We start from the raw sequence: 17,413 nt of genomic DNA, 5'->3' as shown, positions 1-17,413 counted from the left end.
ATATTTATTTTTTTTTTTTTTTTTTACAACCTGAGCTCATCCTTACCCTTAGCGAAGATCTGAGATTTGTTGGGGGCCAAAGAGGAGATGTGTGTGTGTGGTGTGTGTGTGTGTGTATATATATATATATATATATATATATATATATATATATATTTATTCACCACACACAGCCACAAAGGTAGGAGAATTATTTTTGGGCAGGGTATTAGTGCTTGGATAAAAAAACACACTGAGGCCTCGTACACACCATCGGACATGTCCGCTCGGAGATTTCGGTCGGATGGCTGTACACACCATCAAACCGAAATCCCCCGCAGACAGTCAGCGCGGTGACGTTGACGCCGCCACGTCACCAAACCAGGAAGCAAAATACTTCCATGCATGCGTCGAATCCATTCGACGCATGCGGGAGATATCTGTCCGTTGGTTAGGTGTACTAACCAGCGGACATGTCCGCCGGACAGCTTTCCAGCGGACATGTTTCTTAGCATGCTATGAAACATTTGTCCGCTGGAAATCTGTCCGCTAGCCTGTACACACGATCGGATCTGTCCTCTGAAACTGGTCCGCGGACATGTCCGGTCGTGTGTATGAGGCCTGACACAGAATTTTAATGGTTCAAAGAATGTCAGGCAAAATGGTCGGCCCTCACGCACGTTTCACTTCATCAAATCTGGCCCTCTTTTTCCAAAAAGTTTGGACACCCCTGATTTACAGCATCTTTTCACACCTGCCTAAAACTTTGCACAGTACTGTATATAGAGTGCCCTTCTAATGGCAGGAATGGAGTGTGCGCTTCCCTAACCCTTAGGATCCCGGGGAATTCTTTATATTATTATTATTATCTAGCGGGGAACACGGGAGGTACAATGGGATATGTTCCTGACCCTACACTACATTTGCATCTGTGCTGACAACTGGTGGCATTGGCAGTTCTGTCATATCCAGGATCATAAAGTAGCTATCCATGGCACTGCCCACTATGATTTTATTGAGCAATATCTCAACTATTTTATGTTATTTATTTTATTTTTTTGGTTTGTGATGGTAGGGATGGGACATAAATACTGTTTTTCTGTCTTTTTAGAAGGTTCTTCTATGCTGGATAGTGGACGTCTTTCTCATTCCTTTAATCCTGCCTCGCCATAACCTGCCTGAATATACCTTCTTATTTGGCCTCCTCACTATACAGAGCCTGTGAGATCAAAGAAGCAAAAAATTGCTTTCGGGGCTCAGTTATAATTATCTTTACAATACCCTGCAGGGCTGTCTGACAAGGAAAAGAGATTTATTACATTAGATCAATGAAATTAAACACAAAAAAAATCAAATGGTTCTCATAGAAAAAAATGTGATGTATTACAAAAGTCGTTTGTGCTTAACAACCTAAAACAGCTGTCTTTTGAGGGTCAACTTAGAAAAGTTCATGTAAAACTAAAGTTTATTTTTTTAAAGTTGTGGATAAAGTAAAGATGGGTTGTGACCTCTAACCTTTTTTCTGTCTCTATCTTGGTCCCATCTGGGGGATTTCCCTTTTATTCCTTGTCCCAGAAACTAAGCAGCCAAAGATCTTTAGATGAGATAACACATGCAGGTCAACGCTAGTTTAGTTGGTGTTCAAGGCTAGTTTCCTGTTTTGGTGACGTCACATTGATGACGTTTTTGACTTTTGGTGGTTTCACTTCTGGTTTAAGAAAATGGGTATTCTCAGATTGTTCTTGGCTTTTTAAGGCTGAAATCAACTCATGTTTCATCCGTCTGGTCATTCCTTCTTAAAAAGATGGCACAATGAATAAAAAGGCATAAAATTAACGGGTCGCGCCCCCTGCATTTTTCGAAATTTTAAAAAAGGTCTCAGGAAGGTATTAAATGGGTTTAAAAGCCCTCCAAAATGCCGAAACTATGAGTGAAATTGGCAATGGACAATGAAAGTTTAAGAGCCACTTCCTGTTTTGGTGACGTCACATTGACGACGTTCTTGACTATTACAGAATCTATGCAGGTAAGGGGTGCCTGTAATAAAAAAACAAACTGTGCAACGCTGACTAAAGTTGCATCATCTCCTTATATATATATATATATATATATATATATATATATATATATATATATATATACAAATATATACATTTGGTCTCAGTTGGACCAATGGAACAATGTGTAAAATATTCACACTTGGAATTCATCTTTTAAGAATATTTCAAATTGCTTTTGAAATTTTGGGAAAGTTGTCAAAGATTAGTGCTTGGGTTTACTTCTACTTTTACTTCTCAATGTGCTTTTGGGTTGACTTTAAAGCTGTAATGCAAAAATGCTAACGGCTAAGCCAAGCGGATATACCTTTTTAATAAACTCGTCAGATGCATTCGGTTAGGGCTGACATAACATTCCGGTGTCCTGACTTCCTCCCAGCTGGTGAGACACATGGTGACCATGCTGGCCTTAAAATTGACATTGGTGTGTTTTCTGAAAGGTTCAGAGAACAACATTGTCAGATGAAAGCAGGAGAAGTAAATAGACCAGGATAATGAGTTTCCTGCAGGAAGTGGCTGGGATCATGGGACGAGGATAGTGCCGCTTCACTGAGTTCAACACAGCTACTGATTTCAACAGATTTATCCACTGGAAGTGACTAATGGATGTGCTGGTAAGGAGGAAGCTCAAGACGCTACTCTTAAAACTAGGTTTATGGGCCCTCTGGTAATAACAGATTACCTTGAGCTTTGTCTAATTTGTAGGCTGAAGCTCTTGTTCTTGCATATAAACATTTTGTCAATGAGAGTGCAGCCTATCCATTCACTGGAGATGTCCCTGAGACGGCAGATTATACATGCCTAGCGGAGTGATGACGGCAATGAGTGCAGCCTATCCATTCACTGGAGACCAAGGACATCCTTGATAATGCAGTCTAATCATTCACTAGAGACCACTGACCTCATTAAAGCGGAGCTCCACCCTAAAGTGAAACTTCCGCTCCCGCCACCGATAATGGTGATCTCGCAGCAAATCCGCCGCGGAGACCACCATTATCGTTTACAGAACTGGCCACGGAAAAGATGGATATCTTGGTTGTGGCAGCAGCTGCTGCCATTACCGAGATATCCATCTTTAAAGTGGCGACGTATATGTACGTGAAGTTCATGTGCGTGTAAAGGCAGGCATCCCAATACTTTTGACAGTATAGTGTATGTATACATTAGAGACCAGTGAGAATACTGAGAATGCAGCCCATCCATTCAAAGTAGACCAGTGTTGCCACTGAGAATACATCTTGTTTAATCCCTAGAACCCCTAAAAGCCAATGAGCCTATCCATTCATAAGAGACCAATAACACCACTAAGAATGCTGCCTCTTCATTCATAGAAGATCAAAAACGCCACTAAGGGTGCAGCCAATTGATTCACAAGAGGTCAAATACACCACGAAGTATGTTGCTTATCTAGTCATGGGAGACCAACAAAAAAACCCACAAAGGGTGCAGCCTTTTCATTTATAGAAGACCAAAAACACCACAAAGGATGCAGTTCATGGGTTCATAAGAGGTCAAAAACGCCACTATGGATGCAGCTTCTTTTATTTATAGGAGACCAGAAAACCCATAAATGGTGCACCCTCTTCATATATAGAAAGCCAAAAACACAACAAACAAAGCTGATGATGCCGCCTCCTCGTTTATCATAAACCTGTAACACCAATTCCCTATGTTTGTATGTGTATGTGTGTGTGTGTGTGTGTGTGTATATGTGTGTGTGTGTGTGTATATATATATATATATATATATATATATATATATATATATATATATATTAGGGCTGTTACTGATTACAATTTTTGTGTTCGATTAATCGTTTTTTCTTTTTTTTTAATCGATTAATCAACTAATTTCGATTAATTATAACGCACGTACAGATCCAACTACTTTTAGCTGATCTCCTTGCAGGCTGATTCCCAGTGCAGCTACCAACCACTGGAAAAATGGATAGCAGGATGCAAAAAACACAAAGGCAGCGTTCAATGGGAATAGCTTTAAAACTTTTTTATAGTCTTCAAGAACTTAACAAAATAAATATTGCACTGGAGATAAAATCGATGTAGCTACATAAACTGTAAAAATGGTGCGTGTAATACCAAACGGCAGCAAAAGCAGTCATTAAAACATGTAGCTGAGTATGATACTGGTATAAAAATGTGTACAATGATGCCACTGCTGAATCCAGATGAGGAGGGGTTAACATCAGTCCGTCGGCATGTAGATGTCCCATGAAGGAAACTACCTACATAATTAAGGATGTGGCACTTTGATATTAATGGGTGTTTGATTACTACCCTAGGGCAATTGTAATTCTAAATACAACCATGAAGGAAACTATCACAACTCCCAGTGGATGGTTGTAGAATCCCAGGTTGATAGAGGGAAGTGATAGAGGGAAGTGTAACAGCCCTTGCGTGTGGTAGATAGTAAGGTCCCGCCGGCATGCAGATATGAAGGCACAGCAAAGGAGCCCTTCAGATGGACACGGCAAGCCCCGCCGGTGTCCGTGACGTCACCGGATCTCCGACGGAACTCCCTGAAGGTCTGGAAGCCGGCGGAGAGGAGTACCAATGAAAATAATTTCGATCGATCAAAAAAATTAAAGATGAATTGATGAATAATCGATGAATTAATAGTTAATTTCCCCAGCCCTAATATATATAATATATAATCTATATGTTGAGCCTTTTTTTTTATTTTTATACTCCAATTTTGTTCATTTTCCATTTGAGAATAAACTCTAAGCTCTTCCAGGCACGGGGCCCCATTTTTTACTTCTGATTATACTGTGTGTGGGAATGGCGTTTTAGATGGGTCTTAAATGTTTTACTGTGTATCTAGTAATTGTCCTATGAACATCTAACCTTTTGTTATAGCACGTGTCGATTGATCTTGTGTACAACCAGCCTGTTGGGTTTTTCCCAAACGATTAGTGTCACCGGCTATAGCCGGAAACACTAATCGTTATGTTTTTGGTGGTAGGGAAGGCTTCCCACGCTCCCGCATGCAGAACACAATAGAGCTGTGTGTTGATGAAGGAATCGAGAAAATTTATTTCCAAAAATGGAAGGATTTTTATACCCCATGTTTTTTTTTTAGCAGCAGGATGACCATTGACATGTTTTCTTAAAAAATCTTTTATTTTTATTAGTTAAAGGAGTTCAACTTTACAAAGAGTTTACCACCCTTGGGACTACATCCCTGCGGGGAGACGCTGAACACAGAGTCTCCCCGCAGGAATGTAGTCCAAGGGAGGGGGTGAGCATGCTGACTAACCCCCAGCCAGAACGGCTCGGATGATGGGGGCAAGCTTACTGAGGAGGAACAGGAAGTCAGAAATTCAGACAAAGAAAAAAAAACATTTAGAAGGTAAAGGGAAGGAAAAGTTAAGTAAACCAACAATGCACTAGCTTAGGGGAGGTTCACCCTAAAAATGACTTTCTAGTATTACAATGCCCCCCACATTACAATACAATTATGCCCATTATGTTTTTTTTTATGCTGTACATACCTCGGTACAGCTAATTCACCCGTGGCTTCCGGGTTGCGAGTCCCGCGGGAGTGGGCGTTCCTAACTTGCTGGTGATTGACGTGATGACCAAAAACGAGCTCCCCCCCCTGTTGCGTAAGCTGCGATTGCCGAAAGGAGCCGAACGGCGGTGCGCAGTATAGCGCCGACTCGCCGTTCGGCTCCTTTCGCCAATCGTGACGCAGCTTGCGCGACGGGGGGAGCTCGTTTTTGGTCATCACGTCAATCACCAGCAAGATAGGAACGCCCACTCCCGCGGGACTCGCAACCCGGAAGCCAGGGTGAATTAGCTGTACCGAGGTATGTACAGCATAAAAAAAAAACATAATAGGCATAATTGTATTGTAATGTGGGGGGCCATTGTAATACTAGAAAGTCGTTTTTAGGGTGAACCTCCCCTTTAAAGGAACCAATTTAGAAAATTAAAAAACGAACCTTTACAACCCCTTTAGAGCCCATTCACACAGGGGCAACACAACTTTGGGAGGCAACTTGGACACACTTGAGTATGAATCAGGCAACTTCAAGTTGCCTCTAGGACAGGAGACTTTCCAGTGGCCAATCAAACAACAATCGGCTCTGGGGGAGGGAGGGGTTTGCCTGAGAAATGTATGTTATCTTCCTGTATTGTTGCTTTGTGATCCGACTTCTGAGGCGACTTCCATTGAAATCAATGGATACAAGTTGCCTAGAAGTCGGATTGAAGTAGTACAGGAACCTTTTCTGAAGTCGGAGCGACTTCAGTAGTGTACATTTTAAGACGGCTCCCATCCACTTCCATTAATTTTCTCGACCGCGCGACTTGGGGCGACTTGAAGTCGGATCCCAGGTCGCCCCAGTGTGAACCGGCTCTTAAGCAAGACATATCTCCATATATGTGGTGATAAATTTACCATTCAATTGATGGAAACGTGAAAGTGCATCGCCTAACCAGAATTATAAAAAACTATTATATTCGGTGATCTCGAGGCTTCTGTGTGTCCCCTCCGCGTCCTCCAGATGAGCCCCCCAGTCCACAGGTCTTACAAGGAGTTTTTTTTTTGTTTTGGAAAAGGTTAAATGAACAAGCTGAAGTTAGAAGCTGATTGGCTAACATGCACAGCTGCACCAGATTTTGCGCACTCCAGTGTTAGTAGATCAACACTAATGTGTGTAAAAATTATGTCAATGCATAAAGTGCCATTTAAAACAGAACCGTAAAAATTCCCTTGGCGAATTGAACATGCGCCTCATTTAGTAGGTCAGCCCCAACATCTTCATACTCCATCCAAAATGACAATTTGTTGTTTTGGGCGGTAACATTACATGCAAGACAGAACTACCATGGAACATTCTAGTTTCCTCAAAGCACAATAAATTCTTTCGGGGAAAGATGGCTAATTTTAGTATAATAAAACGTTATTTGTTGAGAAAATGCTGAAGAAAGTCGCTGAAATAAGGAACTGAAAGGGGAACTTGGCACAAATCATTGCAAACCATCTATAGGACAGGAGGGTGTGCATGGGAAAGGGGTATTTGAGCAGCGTTGGCTAAATGATGGTTTTTGCTGACTGGGCAAAGGAGTAAATAGGAAATTTGCTGTAAAAAGGTTTCTGTTATCTTTCAGGCGTGGGTGTACCTAATAATAATTCATTCTGAATACACGTCATTGCTTTTCTTTAGAATAGGAGCAAAACAGTGTTTGAGGAGGGTGATGCAGCAATGGGATTGCGTGAGCTTGCTACTCCTTGTGGCAAGGGCCACGTCTTGATCCCCCTACCACGGTGCTACCTGAAGCGTCCTAGAAAAGCCTCCATAAAAGTTGAAACTAACAAAATCTTAATTAAAATAACCACTATATTATCCAAAAATGTGTGTTTTTATTGCATCATACATATAACAAATTTATGCAATCTTCTAAAAAAAAATTAAATGCCAATTTTCCCTGGCAGCCCAAGTAAATCTCCACATGGTGAGAAAATATCCAAATACATTTGTACATAAAAAAAAAAAAAAGTTTTGTGTTCAAATACTGTATTTTTTGTCCGGACAGCAGATAAAGGGGAAGGAATCAGAGAGACAACATTGCAGATAGTGTTTGCTTTCAGACTGTCTCTCTGTAACTGCAAGTAATGTGTGTGTGTGTGTGTGTGTGTGTGTGTGTGTGTGTGTGTATATGTGTGTGTGTGTGTGTGTATGTATATATATATATATATATATATATATATATATATATATATATATATATATATATATATATCTCTATCTATATATCTACACACACACACATTACTTGCAGTTACAGAGAGACAGTCTGAAAGCAAACACTATATATATATATATATATATATATATATATATATATATATATATATATATAAAATAAATATAAATAAAATATGTGGAGCAAGATTGAGTGAGTAACTTGTATATAGCGCTAACAAATGCGAACTAAATGGCCTCAAGGCGTTTGTATCCGGAGTCGTCCTTGTTCTTCAGAAGAGGTGGGTCTTCAGTTTTTTTTCCTTGAATGCGCAATGTTCATCTTCCATGTGGATGATGGTAAGTAGCGCGTTCCATAGCTGTGGCCCCTGGACTGCAAATCTTCTTTCTCCTTTCGATTTGTAACGGGTCTTGGGAGATGCAGAGCAGGTTTTGATTCGTCAATCGTAGGGCCCGCCCAGGGTTGTAGTGTCGTATTTTCTCGCATAGGTATTGCGGGGCTTTACCTTGTGTGCATTTGTGAGTGAGGCAGTGTCTTGAATGTCACCCGATCCTTTACGGTTAGCCAATGGAGGGTATTCAGGGATGGGGTGATGGAATCCCAAGGCTTTTTCCCCGTTATCAGTCTGGCGGCTGTGTTCTGGACGAGAGATCTGGTATTTGGGTAGTCCTAGGTAGAGGGAGTTGGGGTAATCAAGTCGAGCATTGACGATTGTTCCGATCTACTACTGCTTTGCCCTTATCCGGGATGAAGGGGATGAGTCTACGTAGTAGGCGTAGGAGATGGTGGGCTCCGCTGACTACTCAGAGCGTTTTGACTTTGGTGCTTGGGGTGATGGTTTGTCCAAGGATGGTGGGAGGTGTGCCTGTTGTATTGGAGTTGTTCTTGAGATAAACCATTTACTACTACTGACAGGGGTGCTTACAATCAGCTTTTATTGTAAGGCCCCTTTCTCACGAGGCGGAAACGGTCCAATCGGATGCGCCTGCTCAGCGGGGGGGCGGATCTCATAGCTGAGCAGGCGGATGACAACAGACACGGCCCGCTCTTCTCTATAGAGCGGTCAGCTGGAAGTGGACTACATGGCCGATTTCCATCCGATTATCCGCCTGATCGGATCGGATCGGAATCGGAAGCCGGCGGGTGACGGCGAACACATGTCCGCTGACTTCCGCCGCCCCATAGAGCACAGTGGGTGGTTCGATTGGGTCCACCTGGAAAACGATCGGTCTGCTGGTTGGAAAGGGACCTTAGACCTGTATCCCAAAGTGTATCTAAATCTGGGGACACTTTTAATAAAGGTGGTGTGCTACTGGCCAGATCACCTGGTGAAAACGGGGGGGGGGGGGGGGGGGGGGGGGGAGAAAATGAATCCAGCCACCACATCTAAGGATTGGTAAAGCTGCAATATGTTTCTGGATTTGGGTTTAATGCCACTTTAAGATTTATTTTTAATTGGTATATCTTTCCAGCTAACGAGCCGAGCCGCTAGTAGAGGGGACTGAGACGGGCTTTAGAGTTAATATCTGCACACAAGTGACATCTATGTCTGTGGAATGTCACCCAGAGTTCCATGACCCTGTGAAATACCTCCAGTGTCACACACAGGGAATTGTCCGCATCCCCTGCTAACAAGAGGTCATGTGAGAAGAAAGATCAATGGAAGAATGTGCCATGTATTCTTTTCACCATAAACATTCTCCTCCAGGAATTTCCTCTCTCCATACATTGAGGAACTCCAGTCACATCTAAAATCCGTAAAATTCTGTATTATCGGGGTTTATGTCCCCGTTTTCTGCAGCAATGTAACCTGCAGCGAATGTTCCATACGTCTTCACAAATGCTGAGTGCAATAACTAAAGGACCGCATTGCTGACCTGGAAATGCTGGTTGTCTGGCTATCAGACTTCAGTGCTTGTAGAGTCACGGACCTAAAACAAGCAAGTAGTATTTTAACCACTTGCTTACTGGGCACATAAACCCCCTTCGTGCCCAGGCGAAATTTCAGCTTCCGGCACTGCGTCGCTTTAACTGACATTTGCGCGGTCGTGCGACGTGGCTCCCAAACAAAATTGACGTCCTTTTTTCCCCACAAATAGAGCTTTATTTTGGTGGTATTTGATCACCTCTGCGGTTTTTATTTTTTTGCGCTATAAACAAAAAAAGAGCGACAATTTAAAAAAATATATATATATTTTTTACTTGTTGCTATAATAAATATCCCAATTTTTTTTTTAAAAAAAACTATTTTTTTTCTCAGTTAAAGGGTCACTAAAGGAATTTTTTTTTTTAGCTAAATAGCTTCCTTTACCTTGCTGCAGTCCTGGTTTCATGTCCTCATTGTTCGTTTTTGCTTTCATGTTGCTGTAAATCCTCTCTGTTTTGGACACATCCTGGTTGCCTGTTTCCTGATGACCACAGTACTGGGAGATTTCTCACGGTGGTGACTAATCAAGGAGGTGTGATTACTGTGTGTAAAACGAAACTGGATTGGTGCTGAGGAGTTTTAGACAAAGTATCACTGATCTCTATTGGCTGACTGCCCTCTAGTGGCTCTCTGTACATCAGAGAACCAGCAAACAACAGCAAAAACGAAACTACACTGCAGGCACATTATATGATTGTTTTTTTATCAATTTTTAATCATTTTTAAAAGGAATCAGTTAACTATTATGTCTCTATGCCCTGTAAACAGTCATTTCAGCAAAAAAAAAAATTTCCTTTAGTGACCCTTTAAGGCCGATACGTATTTTTCTACGTATTTTTGTAAAAAAATAAAAAAATCGCAATAAGCGACTGGTTTGCGCAAAAGTTATAGCGCCTACAAAATGGGGAACAGAATTTTTTTATTGGGACTGCGATATTGCGGCGGACGTATCGGACACTTTTGACACAAATTTGGGACCATTCACATTTTATACAGCGATCAGTGCTATAAAAATGCACTAATTACTTTTTTTGCAAAACGAGCATAATTCACGCTAATAGGGTGTGCAGTACTGCATTTGGCCAGAGGTGTGGGGGCGCCGGTGACCCTCGGAACAGTTCCGAGCAGTTCAGAAATACTCCGTTCCCGAGTGTTTTTGAGATCAACCGAGCTGTCCATGAGTATTTCCAAGCCTCTCCGCCGCCCCCCCCCCCCCACCTCTGGTCACATACGGTATTGCATACCATAGAAGTCAATGCGGAACAAATTATCTTTTGTTTCCATTGACTTCTATGGGGAAACTCGCTTTGATAGGTGAATGCTTTGGATTGGAAGCATTCTCCTGGAACCGATTTATGCTCATAATCCAAGGTTCCACTGTATAACACTAGTGTTATTTAAGAATATGATTGTTACCTATCTGCATTTTGAATCGTTTTTCATCTTATCTTTGGGCGTTACACCTTTCTGTTATCCATGTTATAAGCTGGCTATACTACTTATATGTTGGCTGCCGAGATTGTTTGTTTGTTTGTTTGTTTCCATTTACTATTGCTGACACACAGTGGCGTAAATCTTACCTTTTCTGTTGGTATTTGATCACCTCCTGTGTGTTTGTTTTTTTTTTTTTTTTAAGCAAAAATAGCAGACAAAAAAAAAAAAAAAAATTAGATAGATAGATAGATAGATATTATTATTTTTATTTCTGCTATAAAATAAAAAAAATCTAATTTCTTAATTTAAAAAAAAAAAAAAAAAATTCCAATAAGCGTATATAGATTGGTTTGGGCAAAAGTTATAGCGTCTACAAACCATAGTATATATTTTTTTCTATTATATTGACAATAATTGCCATATTTGTTAAGAGATGGTTTGTAAATGGCTGGTGATTGTTTATTCCTCCTCTGTGTTTTTTGTGCTGTTTGACATTTAGCTGGCGGTAAGGACACCCAACTGTTTACTGACATTTTACAATTCTCACTTCAGAATAATTTCTATATTTAGTGTTTTGTCACCTGTGGAATCTCTTCCACCTCTATAAAGGTCATGTAAAGTGTTTCCCCCTCTAAGATTCCACGACCTGAAGAGCTGGTGGTGGACCTTGGTTGGCTTTCTAGGGAAATTATAGTAAATGTCACATTTTCCTGAACACTTTTGTGGATTTTACCCTCTGTTATAGCTGTGTATAGCTAGGTAAACGCTTCCCCTAATCGTCATAGGAAAACGGCAATAGTCTGACTATCCGTGACTTCCATAATTTGAGTCCCTGCCCCAAAACAAGCTTGTAGCAAGACATTAACCACTTAAAGCGGAGGTCCACCCTAAAAAAAAAAAAAAAATTGCCAAAAAGGCTACAAAATATTAGAATTTTCAAATCTTTTTATACTTGCCAGAAGTGGCTGTTACTAGGCAGATCGTCCCAATCTGCCACTTCCTTGTCCGCGGTGGTATTCTTTCTTCTCCTCCTCGCGCTGCCTCCTGGGAAATGGGGAACGGTGTCTTCTAAGATCTTGTATGTGTCCCAAGAGACATCCGCCCATTCACATAGCGCCGCAGGGAACCGGGAAATTAAGCAGCAACGCTTTACTTCCTGATTCCCTCGCCGAGGATGGCGGCGGGGCAGCTGAGACCTGAGCGATCGCTCGGCTTTTGCTGCCAACATCGCGGGCACCCAGGACAGGTAAGGTGTCCTTATTAAAAGTCAGCAGCTACAGTGTTTGTAGCTGCTGACCTTAAAGGAGTTGTAAAGTAAAAACATTTTTCACCTAAATGCAATCTATGCACTAAGGTAAAAAATATCTGATGCTGCCGGCCCCGTTATACTTACCTGACCCTTCGAAAGTCCCGCTCGGTCCCGATATCCTCTTCGCCGCTCAGCCTGGCCACTGATTGGCTAGAGCGGATGGATTTAGAGCAGCGCAGCCATTGGCTGGTGCTTCTGTCAATCACATCCAGTGACGCTGCGCGCCGAGGGGCGGGGCCGAGTGATCAGGTCAGTACTTGCAGGAAGGACAGCCGCCGAGGGACCCCAGAAGACGTGGATCGGGGGCACTCTGTGCAAAACGAACTGCACAGTGGAGGTAAGAAGAACATGTTTGTTATTTTAAAGGAAAATATTTTTTTCCTTTTTAACCACCTGAGGCCTGCGCTATAGCCGAATGACGGCTACAGCGCGGACCTGAAAATCCAACAGGACGTCAATTGACGTCCGCCCCTTTCCTCGTTCCCCGCGCGCGCTCCCGAGCGCGCAGCGGGGAAATTCTGTGCTGGCCGTGTCCCTTGGACACAGCCAATCGCAGATCGTTGTGAACGGCCAATCGGAGTGGCCGTTTGGTAGGCGATCTGTGCGGCCAATGAGAGATGATCTCATATGTAAACATATGAGATCATTTCTCATTGTCGGCTCTCACAGAGACCGCGTCCTGTCAGGGGAGAGAGGAGACCGATCTGCGTCTCTTGTACATAGGGACACAGCATCGGTCACCTCCCCCAGTCACCCCCCTCCCCCTACAGTTAGAACACTATATAGGGAATACATTTAACCCCTTCCTCACCCCCTAGTGTTAACCCCTTCAATGCCAGTCACATTTATACTGTAATTAGTGCATATTTATAGCACTGATCGCAGTATAAATGTGAATGGTGCCAAAAACGTGTCAAAAGTGTCCGATGTGTCCGCCATAATGTCGCAGTCCCAATAAAAATCGCTGATCGCCGTCATTACTAGTAAAAAAAAAAAAAAAAAAATAATTCTGTCCCCTATTTTGTAGGCGCTATAACTTTTGCGCAAACCAGTCGCTTATTGCGATTTTTTTTTTTTTTTTAAACAACTTGTTTTAAACTTGTAAACAATACATCTGAAAAAGAGGCTTGGTCCCTAAAGCGGAGGACCGGCATTTACATTTTTTGTAAACGCTACTCACGTTCACTTCTGCGCGCGAGCTCGTTGGGACTGGGCGTTTTTTACAATTACAAAACTACTTTTACTCTCCCCTAGACCTAAATGAGCAATTAAACCTTGCAGTGCGGGGGTTGTTAAGACCACTGCAAAGGTAGTTTTTATTTTTCCCGGAGTTCAGATTTAAACTGGCAGTAAAGAAATGTACCGGTTTACCAAGATGTTGTAAAATAACAGTAGTAGCGTGCGTACAACAAAAGGCTGACACTGCGTTATTAGTCTTGTGGGTTCGCATTTGCGGCCATCGTTAGATCTTTATAGCTGCTGAGAAGTAGGTTAAGCAACTGCTTTCCAGTAAAAGGATGTGCCAGGGATGCCGATCAATACTCCAGACTTTTTCCTTTTAATATGCCTGTGATTTGCCTGCTGACCAGTAGGTGGCATGACTTGTATCCTGATTCCTGATGGCAACAATCGCACAGAAGCTTTTTACTATGATTGCTATTCAGCTGTGGAATTTTTTTAAAGTTTTATGTAAACCCAAGAAAAAGAATGTAATCTATTACTGTTTACCCACTTTTAGATGTTGTGGTTGCATTTGTTTTTTTTCTTTTTATTTTCCCAGGCTTTTTCCCACTTTTTCCATATCCTAGGGTGACAACCCTCCTTCTCTGTACTGTAGCTCTTAAAGAGCCATGTTGTCAGCAGGGGTGGACTGACAACCCATGGGGCCCCCGGGCAATAGAAGATTATGGGGCCCCTGGGCTTACAGATGGCCACCACGCCAGGAGGCAGTGCAGAGGCGGGGCAGCTAAAATCTCAGGATTTCACATCAAAAGCATGTTGGTTTAAGACATAGCAGGGACAGATGTAAAAAAAACACAGATTTTTACATACTGTCCCTGCTTTTAATGAGCCTGGCAACCCTCATGGGGCCCCCTAGTGGCATGGGGCCCTCGGGCAGTGCCCGAAAGTCCCAATGGTCAGTCCGCCCCTGGTTGTCAGTCACCCCAGGACTACAGAACCCCTCTGACTCTCATCCTCTCCATAACCTGGGGTGGGGAGGTGTTTGTAGTCCAGTGGTCCTCAATATTATGGAGACCATGTCCCGGTGAATTCTTTCAAAACCTTCCATGCCTAAACAGTAAAAAACAAGTGTAATAAAATTATGTGAATGAATGCAAAATATATACAGGCCCGGATTCAGATACATTTTGCGTATCTTTTGGCGGGTGTAACGTATCTCAGATACGGTACGCCGCCGTAACTTAGGGCGCAAGTTCTGTATGCAGAAAGAACTTACACCCTAAGTTACGGCAACGTAACGTCTGTGAGCCTGCGTAATTCAAATGGGGATGATGTGGGCGTGTTTTATTTAAATGAATGGTGACCCCGCGTATCAAGTTTTTTACTAACGGCGCATGCGCCATTCATGAAAAAATCCCAGTGCGCATGCTCGAAATTACGCCGCAAATCGTCATTGCTTTAGACGTGAACGTAACTTACGTAAAGCCCTATTCGCGAACGACTTACGTAAACTTTTCAAAAATCGACGCAGGAACGACGTCCATACTTAACATAGGATACCCCTCATATAGCAGGGGTAACTTTACGCCAGAAAACGCCTAACATAAACGGCGTAAAAAAATGCGCCGGGCGGACGTACGTTTCTGAATCGGCGTATCTATCTAATTAGCATATTCATCGCGTGTATATATACGGAAGTGCCACCTAGCGGCCAGCGTAAAGATGCAGCTTAAGATACGACGGTGTAAGACACTTACGCCGGTCGGATCTTATGGAAATCTATGCGTAACTGATTCTATGAATCAGTCGCATAGATACGACCCCGCACACTCAGAGATTCGACGGTGTATCCGGAGATACGCCGGCGTATCTCCTTTCTGAATCCGGGCCACAGTATTTAAATGCTAAAAGACTCTGGAAGTCACTATGGGGGATGGGGGTTCTGGAGGGGGCAAGAGGGTTCTGAAGCAGACATGGTTGCCCTGTTAGGGATGAGTTTTCTGTAGGAGGCTGGGGGCAAGTGTGGTGGGATGGTATCTCTGGAGGGGCCAGCGGTGTCTCTGGGAGGCTAAGGACTTTGCAGGGGAAGTGTCAGAGACTGGAGGGTACTGTGGGGGTTAGAATGGCACTCTAGAGATTGAGACATTGTTGGAGGTTGGGCACACAATGGCAGGCTAGGGGGCTCAGTGACAGGCTGGGCAGCACTGTGGGAGCTTGGGGGCACTATGGGGGGCTGGAAGCTCTGTGGCAGGTTGGGGGGGGTCACTGTGGGAAGCTGGGTGGCACTATGGGGGCTGAGGATTTTCAGGGGGCATGGTGGGAGGTTGGGGAGCACTATGGGATGTAGGAGCTTAGGTTTTGCACTTGGCTTAAGGCGGGGAGAGGGCAGACCATGGCCCAGTGGTTCAGAACCACCGCTGTAACCTACAGAGAGCTGGGAACAACATAACTTTTACTGCTGCGCTCTTATCCGTTATCAGCTCAGATTTCTGGCATGCATTTTTTAATAATTTTTTGCACATATTTAACGGACCAAAAGGAAGCAAATAAGAGAAGTTTAGGGTTTATATACACTTAAACCACTTCCCAACCAGCTGTTGTACTGCGACAGGTTGGCTCTCCTGCGCAAATCACCGTCATTGTACATCGGGCGCGTACACGTAGATTTGTGGGCACGCGCGCGCCCATTTGCTAGCGAGGGACCCAACCGGCGGTCGCTCCACAGAGAGGCAGAACGAGGATCTGCCACTGTAAACAGAGTTTCATTCTGTCAGGGGGTTAGAGTGAGATTGTTTATTCCTAGTGATTAGGAACAGCGATCTCTCTCTACTCCCTGTCAGTCCCCTCACAGTTAGAAAGCAATTCCCTAGGGAAAATGTAACCCCAGTGTTAACCCCTTCCCTGGCCAGTGTCATTTATACAGTAATCTGTGCATTGTTATAGCACTGATCGCTGTATGAATGTCAGTGGTCCCAAAAAGTGTCAAGTGTCTGCTAGCTGCAATGTCGCAGTCCTGCTAAAAATCGCAGATCACCGCCATTTACTAGTAAAAAAAATAAAATAAAAATGCCATAAATATATCCCCAATTTTGTAGACGCAAAAACATTTGCACAAACCAATCAATATATGCTAATTGCCATATTTTTACCAAAAATATGTAGAAGAATACATATTGGCCGAAACTGATGCCGCGTACACACAATCATTTTTCGGCTTGTAAAAAAACAACGTTTTTCAGCCTCTAGAAAAAACAACGTTTTTGTTCAACTTCATCATTAAAACGATGTTGCCTCCACACGATAGTGAAAAAAAAATGCTCTAGGAAAGCGCGGTGACGTACAACGGCACGCCGATGTACGTCGGCAGAATGGCACGGCTGCGTATATTGGCGTACAGGTGCGTCCCCTTTAATATGCACAGCCGTGTGTCCCCGCGATCGGGTCACAGAGCTGAAGAACGGGGAGAAGTAAGTGTAAACAAACCTCTCCCTGTTCTTCCTAGTCAGACTGTCAGTGATCGCCTGTTCCCTGTCATAGGGAACGACGATCAGTGACGTGACACGCCAACATTTTCACAGTAATCCAGTGCATTTTTATAGCACTGATCGCTGTAAAAATTACAATGTTCCCAAAATAGTGTCAGAATTGTCCAATGTGTCCGCCATATTGTCGCAGTCATGATAAAAATCGCTGATCGCCGCCATTACTAGTAAAAAAATACGCTATAACTTTTGCTCAAACCAATCAATAAACGCTTTATTATTATTATTATTATTATTATTATTATTATTAT

The 17,413-nt window shown here is 42.9% G+C and overlaps 1 pseudogene; it reads left to right on the top strand.

Annotated features, from left to right (window-relative positions):
- Positions 1-17,413, top strand: part of LOC120944450 — a 222,268-nt pseudogene that overhangs the window by 83,128 nt on the left and 121,727 nt on the right.

This window comes from Rana temporaria, chromosome 6, assembly GCF_905171775.1.
Source record: "Rana temporaria chromosome 6, aRanTem1.1, whole genome shotgun sequence".
Lineage (NCBI taxonomy): Eukaryota > Metazoa > Chordata > Amphibia > Anura > Ranidae > Rana > Rana temporaria.
This window is presented reverse-complemented; position numbering and strand designations above follow the sequence as displayed.